This window comes from Trifolium pratense, linkage group LG5, assembly GCF_020283565.1.
Source record: "Trifolium pratense cultivar HEN17-A07 linkage group LG5, ARS_RC_1.1, whole genome shotgun sequence".
In the NCBI taxonomy this organism is placed as follows: Eukaryota; Viridiplantae; Streptophyta; class Magnoliopsida; order Fabales; family Fabaceae; genus Trifolium; species Trifolium pratense.
Window position 1 is genome coordinate 23,712,404 of NC_060063.1, and position 9,530 is coordinate 23,721,933.

Consider the following 9,530-nt stretch of genomic DNA (forward strand, 5'->3'; position numbering starts at 1 on the left):
CCTCCCAAGATGAAGGCAAACTCAAAAGAGCACTTTGTTTGCTATGTCAAGAGAATAATCATCTTCTTTTTTTAAAAGAAAACTCGGTATCCGGCTTTATAAGACCTGCTAATCTGAGAGGATCAATATCACCGATCACTTACAAATGTTCCATTTAAAGTCAGAGTTTTTTGGTTCTGTAAAAACTAATCTACCAAAATTGACACCAGAAGAAATCAAACTGAAAACTTTAAAAGAAACATACTTCAAGGACCCAAACAAATATCACCTTAACAAGTCAAGTGGGTCGAGAATAATCATCTTATGAATTGTGAACTTTGAATTGGAACTTCACATAAATGTCTCTTCAAAGTGGAAAGAAAAACAAGCACTAAAAACTTTTATTTTTGGTGGAAAACTTTAGGTTTAATTTAGGAAACATTTGGTCTAGTTAAACTCCAACATCATTACCCATTTAGTCGAATCAAACTTTCTTACATTCATTGCTTCCCTAATAAAAGTTACTTTCAATCTTTTTCTAAAGTTAAAACTTAAAAAAATATTATTCACTTGGTATGTCTTTCTTGGCAAGACACTATATTATTCACTTGGTATTTCTTTCTTGGCAACACACTGAACTAATTAAATAGAAAGACTAAAATTTGATCTCCACTATAAATCTAGAACCTCTATTTTAATTAAAATCAATCAAAAAATTAAAATCAACTCAAAAAATTCTAGAAACACACAATTCATGTTTTCTAGTATTTTTTACAATATAAAACTAAAATTCATAACATAATTGAAGGCTTTAATGTCACGCACTAGCTTTGAAGTGGTGCTCAAAAAGTCTTTCAAGAACCAATATTTTATTTTATTTTTAGTTAAAAAGTCTTGTAAGAACCAATATTTTATAAAATTAACTCTTTAGTAAGAAACATCATGCTTGTCTTGTTTATGCTAAATTTTAACTAGAAGAAGACAAACACACATTAAACTAATACGGCAAACCATTTCTTGCCGTTTTCACATTCGTGTGGCAAAATCCATGAACCCAATGTATACCATTCGTGCACTTGCTTAATTAGTGCTTGTCAACAAAAGGATGCACATCAATTATGCTACAAATTTATAAATCATTATTATGTCCCTAAAGGAATACATCAGTCAAATAATGAATGTATACTTGCTATTTTTAATTATTAACAAAAACTTTTTTTTAAAAAAAATGTATGAGTTATGAAAATAATTTACTAAAATGACATATTACTATAGAAAATAACAATTGGATTTAATTAAATTTTTTGGGTTTTGGGCATAGAGTTTTTCTTTTTAACCTTCTGGTTTTCAGGTGAAGAGGGTCACGGTAATTTCAGAGTTCGGCCGTGAGTTAAGTAAAGTCTGACTAGTAATTGTTGCCACCATAAATCGAACTCGGACTCTCCTAAACGATTCGTCCTAGATAAACTCATTAACTACTTGAACACAATGTTTTGATTGTTTTGGTCGGGCATAGAGTTACATGCAATGATTTTACTATTAACAAGGTTCCTTTTTGGAAGGTATATTAAAAAGGCCACTTGTTTCACATTCAACCATACCTCTCCTAACAACTTAACAAGCCTATCTATTCAAAGACAAGGTTAAATACCTACCTTAAAATGGAAGGAAATTAATAAAGGGTCAAAGACGTGAAACAATATACATATATAGGTCAACTATACCAAAATATATCTTCTTACATTTTTTAAGTATTCCTAAGTCCTAATTAAGTGGGTGAGTTAGTGAGTCACTTAGCAAACATTGTAGTTTTATAAATAAAGAAATCATGTTAACATGGTCTTGATCATTGAATTAGAATGAAGCACTAAAAAACCTTACTAGTTAATTGATTTGCAACGTAACTGTAAAACAATGACACAATTTTCAATTTTTGGGAGAGTCTTGTAAGGTCAACTTCTAGTATCCATTCTTCTTCCCTTATAGTAGATCTCATGTTACTTGTACAAAAAAATATCGTTGACTTTTATTATGGTCAAAAGGTACAAATTTTTTTTGGAGGAATCTTTGAATGAATTGGAAAGTTGTAAGATTTCATATTTGTTGCTGTTTGAGTTGGAGTGGCTATGGGCCTGCATACTTGAAAGCCCATCACCAAACTTTTGAGTCCAGAATATGAGATTCATGGATTGTTGAGTTGGTTTTTGTTTTGGAGGAATTTCTCCACCCACCCCCTCCCCCCCAAAGCATTTCAAGCCCCTCTAAGTTTTCAAAAATACTCTGCTTAGATTCTAGAATTCGATGTATGTTTATGCGTGTTTGGATTATATAATTTGGGAATTTCGTATGTATAGTTTGGTCGGGGTCAGGATATTTTTGGTCAGTCGACGGTCTGATTTTATTGGACTTTGTAGAGGTGTTGCCTCTTATCCAGTGAATTGGTTGTATCAGACGAGTCTATAAATATTATCTTTCATTATTTTCTAATTTGCATCATTCATTTTCCTCTCTCGACTAAATTTTTATCATTTGTTTATCTTTTTGTTGGTCTTTTATTTTATTTTAAGGGTTCGTTTGGTGCACAGGATAGAATAGAGACGTGATATGATAAGGATCAGTTGGATAAGAATAAGATAGAATAATGATAGGATAGACACTTATTACAGCGTGTGTTTTATGCACACATGATAACAAATAAGAAAACATTAAATAATAATAAGTAATGCAAAAATTTCATAGAAATCAAACAAACAAAAAGCAGGGTATTACAAAATCACAAAAAAAAAAAACTTTATAATCAACGACACACACACACACATAGAGAGAGAGAGAGAGGGAGAGAGAGAGAGAGAGGTGGAATCGAAGAAGAGAGTGAGTTGTAGAGGTAAAACATTGGAGAGGAAGTCGTGAATGAAATGCATTGTTTTCCTATCAGGTTGCTTACCCACCAAAAATTAAGGATTAGAATAACAAAGAATGAATAGGATATGATTAGAAATAGGTTTAATTTATTATTTTTTATTGGTGCATCAAACAACATATTTAAGTAGAATAGGATAATTCTATCATATTATGTCTCCATATCATGTGCACCAAACAAACCCTAAAAGTTTGTGAGTAAAAGATTGCATAGTTCGCCGTTGATCATTCATAACGTTCTCATTGTTGTTCTTTGATGATGAGGGGTGCAAACGATATATTGATCAATAGGGAATTGTTCACAGTGATGATGATAACATTGTGATTAATAAAACAAAAACTCCTGATCTGGTTTAAAATTAGCACGCAAATGTCACCTTTCTAGGTGTGAAGTGTGAACAAGAAAGATTCAACTACTCTTATTTGTCCTAAACAATGAAAGTTGGGTTGCCTTATTTTTTATTTGTAGGGAGGACGTTAATGGCAAATTCGGGACAATCCCACTTGACTTATCTAAAGACATAGGTGTTCAAATATTATATAGCTTTTTTTTTTTCATTTGCTTGATATGATTTTGATGTATTTTGTAATATATGTATGTAATTGATCTGTTTAGCCTGGACAAAAAGATGACTTTGTCCATCTTGGACCCATGAAAATTATCAGCTATATCAAGTTAGATTCGATTAAAAGATTCCCTAAGATTCCCTTCATCAATATGGTTCTAGGAGGTTATACCATTCATAAGAATGAAGCTTATATTTATATACAAAATTCACATTAAATTATGTCGTGGAACGTATTTAATGAACTTATTTTTTATAAACATGTGCATTACCAACCAACATTTATATCACCCTTCTATTTTTTAACTATTATATTTATTAAATTAAATTATTATTCTTACATTTGGATAACTATTTAACACAATAAAAAATTTCATTTCTCATCACTACTGCACAAAAGTGCTAGAGTAATACACGAGGACAACAAAAGTACTACAGGATAGAGATTTGTCCAAATACACAGACAAAATGACAGTTGCCCTCAAATTTCTCAAACATCCATCACTATAGCGAGTAGTTCACACCTTCATTGCATTTTCTGAATCGTTACACAACCTATATGACAGAGGAGCAGTTTAACCAAATACTTTAAGTACTAACACAAATACATACTTCAACATTAATTAATAGTATAATAATTATTAATACTAAATTAAACATATAATTAATATCTTCCTTCATCTTGCATATGGGCTCCATGTTCGTCTTCTACATTGTCTTCTTCATATGTTCTTGCTAATCAAAACGAAAATCAGGACACAAATAAATCCGAACATCCCCAACATCATATTTCCATTTGTTTCAGTCAACCCCACATCTTTCTTCATAGCAAAAATAACATTGTCAAATTCGTATTTCACAGTAGCAACCTCCTCTTGTATTGCTTCAGTCAACCCCACAACTAATTTCTTTTACTTGATAAATTCATCTTCCAAAATACCCATTATGGCATCTGCATAAGGATCATTAGTTTCTACTCTATTTTTTCCATCAACATCCTCAGCTATTGGTTTCACACCAACCCACCCATTTGCATTTATTCTACTTACATGAATAAAACAATCGATTTGGGTTTTGCTGACTCATAGAAACCTTGATATCTGAAACACAATGACAATGACAATTCATGTTAGCGTATCAAATCCAACTGTCTCTCGAAGTACTACTGTTGTTGCAAGATGAATCCATTCTCGAACACGGCTGCAAGCAAATGCGATTCTGTAAACATGAACAATCACAAATATTTCATTAGATGCAATATACATTTATAAAACATGAACAATCACAAATATGGAACTTCTAATTAACAAATACAATTTGTCTGGGTATACCGTTAAAGGGCATAATGCGTGTCCCATATGTGGAAAAAAAATGTTCTAAGCAACTGAAAAATGGAAAGAAGACTGTTTATATTGGCCATAAAAAATTTCTAAATCGTTATCATCCATATCGTAGATTGCAGAAAGCTTTTGACGGAGACCAAGAGAATGGTGTTACTCAAATGCCCTTAACTGGAGATGAAGTTTATGAACGACAACGAGACATTAATGTTGTCTTCGGAAAGTGCCAAAAGTGAAAGTGCCAAAAGCAAAAGTGACAAAAGCCAAAAGTGAAAGTGTCAAAAGTCAAAAGCAGCCTGTTGTGAAACGTATATGGAAAAAGAGGTCAATGTTCTTTGATCTTCCATATTGGTCTAGTCTTGATGTAAGACATTGTATTGATGTGATGCACGTGGAGAAAAATGTATGTGATAGTGTAATTGGAACACTCCTCGACATTAAAGGCAAGGCAAAAGATGGTGCACATGCTCGTCTTGATATGGATTTGAAATTTGATGGGTATACGACAAGAGTTATTACCACAAAAAATCAATGACAAGACATATTTGCCTCCCGCGTGTCACACTTTGTCTAAAGACGAGAAAACAAGTTTTTGCAAGTGTTTACAAAGTATCAAAGTGCCACATGGTTACTCGTCAAATGTCAAGAGGCTTGTATCAATACAAGATCTTAAATTAATCGGCTTAAAATCTCATGATTGTCATGTCTTGATGCAACAACTACTACTCATGACTATTCGTGGAATATTGCCCGATAATGTTAGGAAAGCTATAACTAGGTTGTGCTTATTCTTCAATGCAATATGTTGTAAAGCAATTGATCCATTGAAGTTAGACGAGTTGGAAAACGAGGCTGCAGTTATCTTGTGTCAATTGGAGATGTATTTTCCTCTTTCATTTTTTGACATTATGGTTCACTTGATTGTTCATCTAATAAGGGAGATTAGATTATGTGGTCCAATATATTTACGGTGGATGTATCCAATAGAGCGATACATGAAGATCCTAAAAGGGTATACGAAAAACCCACACCGTCCGGAAGCTTCGATTGTTGAAAGGTACATTGCAGAAAAAGCTATTGAGTTTTGTTCAAACTATTTGTCAGAAGTGGATGCTATAGGGTTTCCCAACTCTCGTCATGATGGAAGATGTGACGATGTGGGCACGCAAGGTTTAAATGTCAAGAGCATGCATATTGATATAATTCTTCAAGTGCATTTGTATATATTGAATAACACTGATGAAGTTCAACCTTACTTGTCTGCTCACAAAAGCATCATAGAGAAAATGCACGACAAGATGAATGAAAAATGGTTGTTAAAAGAGCATAATAAGAATTTCGCAGAGTGGTTTAAAAAAAAGTCTGCCAAGATGATAGTGTTTCTAATATAATAAAGTGGTTGTCCTATGAGTCTAAATGTAATATATTGACTTGGAGTGCATATGATATTAACAAAACTTCCTTTTATAATAAATCAAAGGATGACCGTAGTACCATGCAAAATAGTGGGATTATGATTGTGGCCGAGTCCATGCACTTCTCTAGTTCCAATGATAAAAATTTGGTTATGGCATCTACACCCTACTTTGGGGTGATTGAAGAGATCTAAGAGGTTGATTATGTTGTGTTTAAAGTGCCTTTATTTAAATGCAAATGGAATGATATCAACAATGGTGTAAAAATTGATGAATTAGGATTTACACTGGTTGATATTTGCAAATTAACTTATACAGACGAACCTTTTATCATGGCATCCCAAGCAAAACAAATGTTTTATGTCAAAGATCCTTCTACTGAACGGTGGTCGGTGGTTCTACAAGGAAAAAATGTGCATGGTAGTGATGAAAATCAAGATCTTGATATTTCTGAAATTCCTCCTTTCTCAACAAATGTGCCTACCTTCATTGAAGAAAATGAAGAGGATGATGTGCATGCAGCTATTCGTTTATATCATGAAGAAGGAATATGCGATTAGACATTACTTTCGCTATTTGCATTTTTTGTTTTGTAACACATAGTATTAAAGTATCACTTGTTTTGGTTGTTATTGAAGTTTTTTGTGCAGCGACATTTATATTGCAAATGTTTTGTGCTTAATTCAGTTTTTTTTGTTTTGTGCTGCGACATTTTGCGACATTTATTTTTAGTTGTTATTGCTATTAACAAATGTTTTGTGTAAACATATACAATATGGTTAATTCAACCTACAACTCTGTTTCATCTAGTCAACTTAATAAAAAAAATGTTAGAGGTCCCACTATGATGAAAGCAATTGAAAATGTTCGTAAAATGGGTATAAAGATGCCGATCCAGTTTGATCTAGAAACTATGGAGTGTTTTGGTAAGAATGCTTGCCATTTTAAGAGTTATGCAACACTTGTTGCTCGAGAAAGATGTAGTATTGTGAAAGATGAGTGGAAAGATATACCTGACGACATAAAAGAAGCTAACACCAATTTTTTTTATGCTAACACCAAAATTTTTTATGTAAATATTATAGGTTGTTTTTGTTATACCTGAGTTTGATGATAAAAAAAGAATGATTGTTAGAAGAAAATATGGTTTAACTATGCGATGGAGCGATGGAAAAAATTTAAATCACGGTTGACTAGAACTTATATCACAGACGCCAAACCAGATGTCGTTCCTCCATACGTCAAGTATAACTACATCAAAAAAACTATATTGGAAGAGTTTGTGAAGTCTCGACAGACCGTGAATTTAAGGTTAGTTGAAATTATATTTTTTTGCCGTAAGGACACTTAGATTATAGTGCAAAATTATAGCGCAGAATTCATGTCAAGCTAGGCGCAGCAGGCAGTGAGCTCAGACAGAAAAATAATTTTTTTCTGAACATATAAATGACATGAAGTCATCAGTGAACATATTCTGTTTTTCTGTAATTAGTAATTATTTGAGTTTGTAATAGGAAAAAAGTCTAAAGATTAGGGATAATCATGCAAAGAATGTTTACCCACATGTATTATCCCGTGGAGGGTATAAGAGGCTCAAGGAGGATATGATAAATGAAAAGAGATTGTTGAAATCGAAAGATGGTTTCTACATTAAGTGATGATGATCGTAGTCCATCTCCACCGGAACGCTATGAGACATGAACGAGAGCACGAACAAAGAAAGTGGGAGGTTTCACATTATAGCCTGTAAAAAAAGTTGCTGAGAAAATTGTAAGTAACATTTAGAAAATACTTGTGATTGATCTAAATTTATATTATTGAAATTAATTGCATTTTTTTGCATGTTGTAGGTTTATCTTGTTGAAGAAACAAAAAAGGGTGTCTTTGTTCCAAAGGGACGTAACGATGTCCTAACATAAGTCATTGGAACACCTGAGCATGTCGGTAATGTTCGTGGTGTTGGAAAAAAACATAATATTAGCACTTTCTTTGGAAGATCGAAAGTTTCAGTCAAAGACAACATATAGATGTCAAAGAGCAACTAGCAGAATTTAAAGCTGATATGGAAGCTAAGTTTGAGGAAAAGTTGGCGCAAGAGCGTAAGATGTTGGCGCAAGAGCGTAAGATGATGCAAGATTCTCTTATGGAGACACTAAAGTCTATGGGTTTATCCCAAACCTCTGATACAAATAATAAAGTCCTTGAACCTGAAGCGCAAAATGATAAACTTGTTGTCACCGGAAGCGTAAAAGGAAGTTGTTCTCCTGCACCAGTCAAGGAGGCGCAAAATGATATAGTTGTTGTCACCGGAAGCGCAAAAGGAATTCGTTCTCCTGCACCGGTACCGGAGGCCCAAAATGACATGGACGATGTTAAGAAATTGTTAATGATGGTTCTGAAAAAGGGTGAAGACCATTTGGAAGTAAAATTAAGTCATTGTTCGGCTTGTGTTAATTTTTTCATGTCTGCAAAGTGTATAAGAGAGTTGTTGGTGGGTTCTATTTGGCGGTAAATTATAAGGGCATTTTGGTCTTTATAAATTTGTTATTGTGTCCTCAAAAGTCGACCATTTAATCCGTCTTTTCGAGAAGATGAATTTGACATATGAACGTGTTGAAAGCTCGCTGAGGTAAGGGCACTTTCTAACAATTCCATATACCTCGAAATATCGAGTGCATTTTATGCATGTGTAATTGTTTTCTTGAAGTGATGCAATATGAATTATGAGCATGTTGTTTTGTGATGTATTCTCGTAACAAGAACTTGTTTGAGAACATGTTATATTCTACATGTGTTTGAGTGGTTGTTGTGAATTTCATATGATTGAATAATATGAAATGTTGATGCATGTACATGATTGAATATCTTGTTGTGCATGATGTTTAATTATCTTACATATGATTTTTTAAAATATATGTGGTGACATGTTTGGAATTATATATGCACTACAAGAATACTTCAATTTACCAACGGATTCAAAAAATATTTATTGGCGGTTTTGACCCTTAATAATTTACTGGCGGTTTAAACCCTCAGTAAGTGAAAAAAACCCCCAAAACATTAAAAAAAAAAAAATTTACGGCCCAAGCCGCCAATAATTTTATCCCTCAAAACAAGAAAAAGAAAGTTATATTTTCTAGCGGCCCAAACCGCTGGTATAAAAAAAAACAAAAAAGTTGATTTTCTGGCGGCCAAAGCCGCCGGTAGAACTTTTCCAATATTAAAAAAAGTAAATAACGCATCTTCATATTTCACTTTCCTCTTCTCCTTTTCATAATACACTCTTCTCAATCTCATGCTTCAATTTCTGC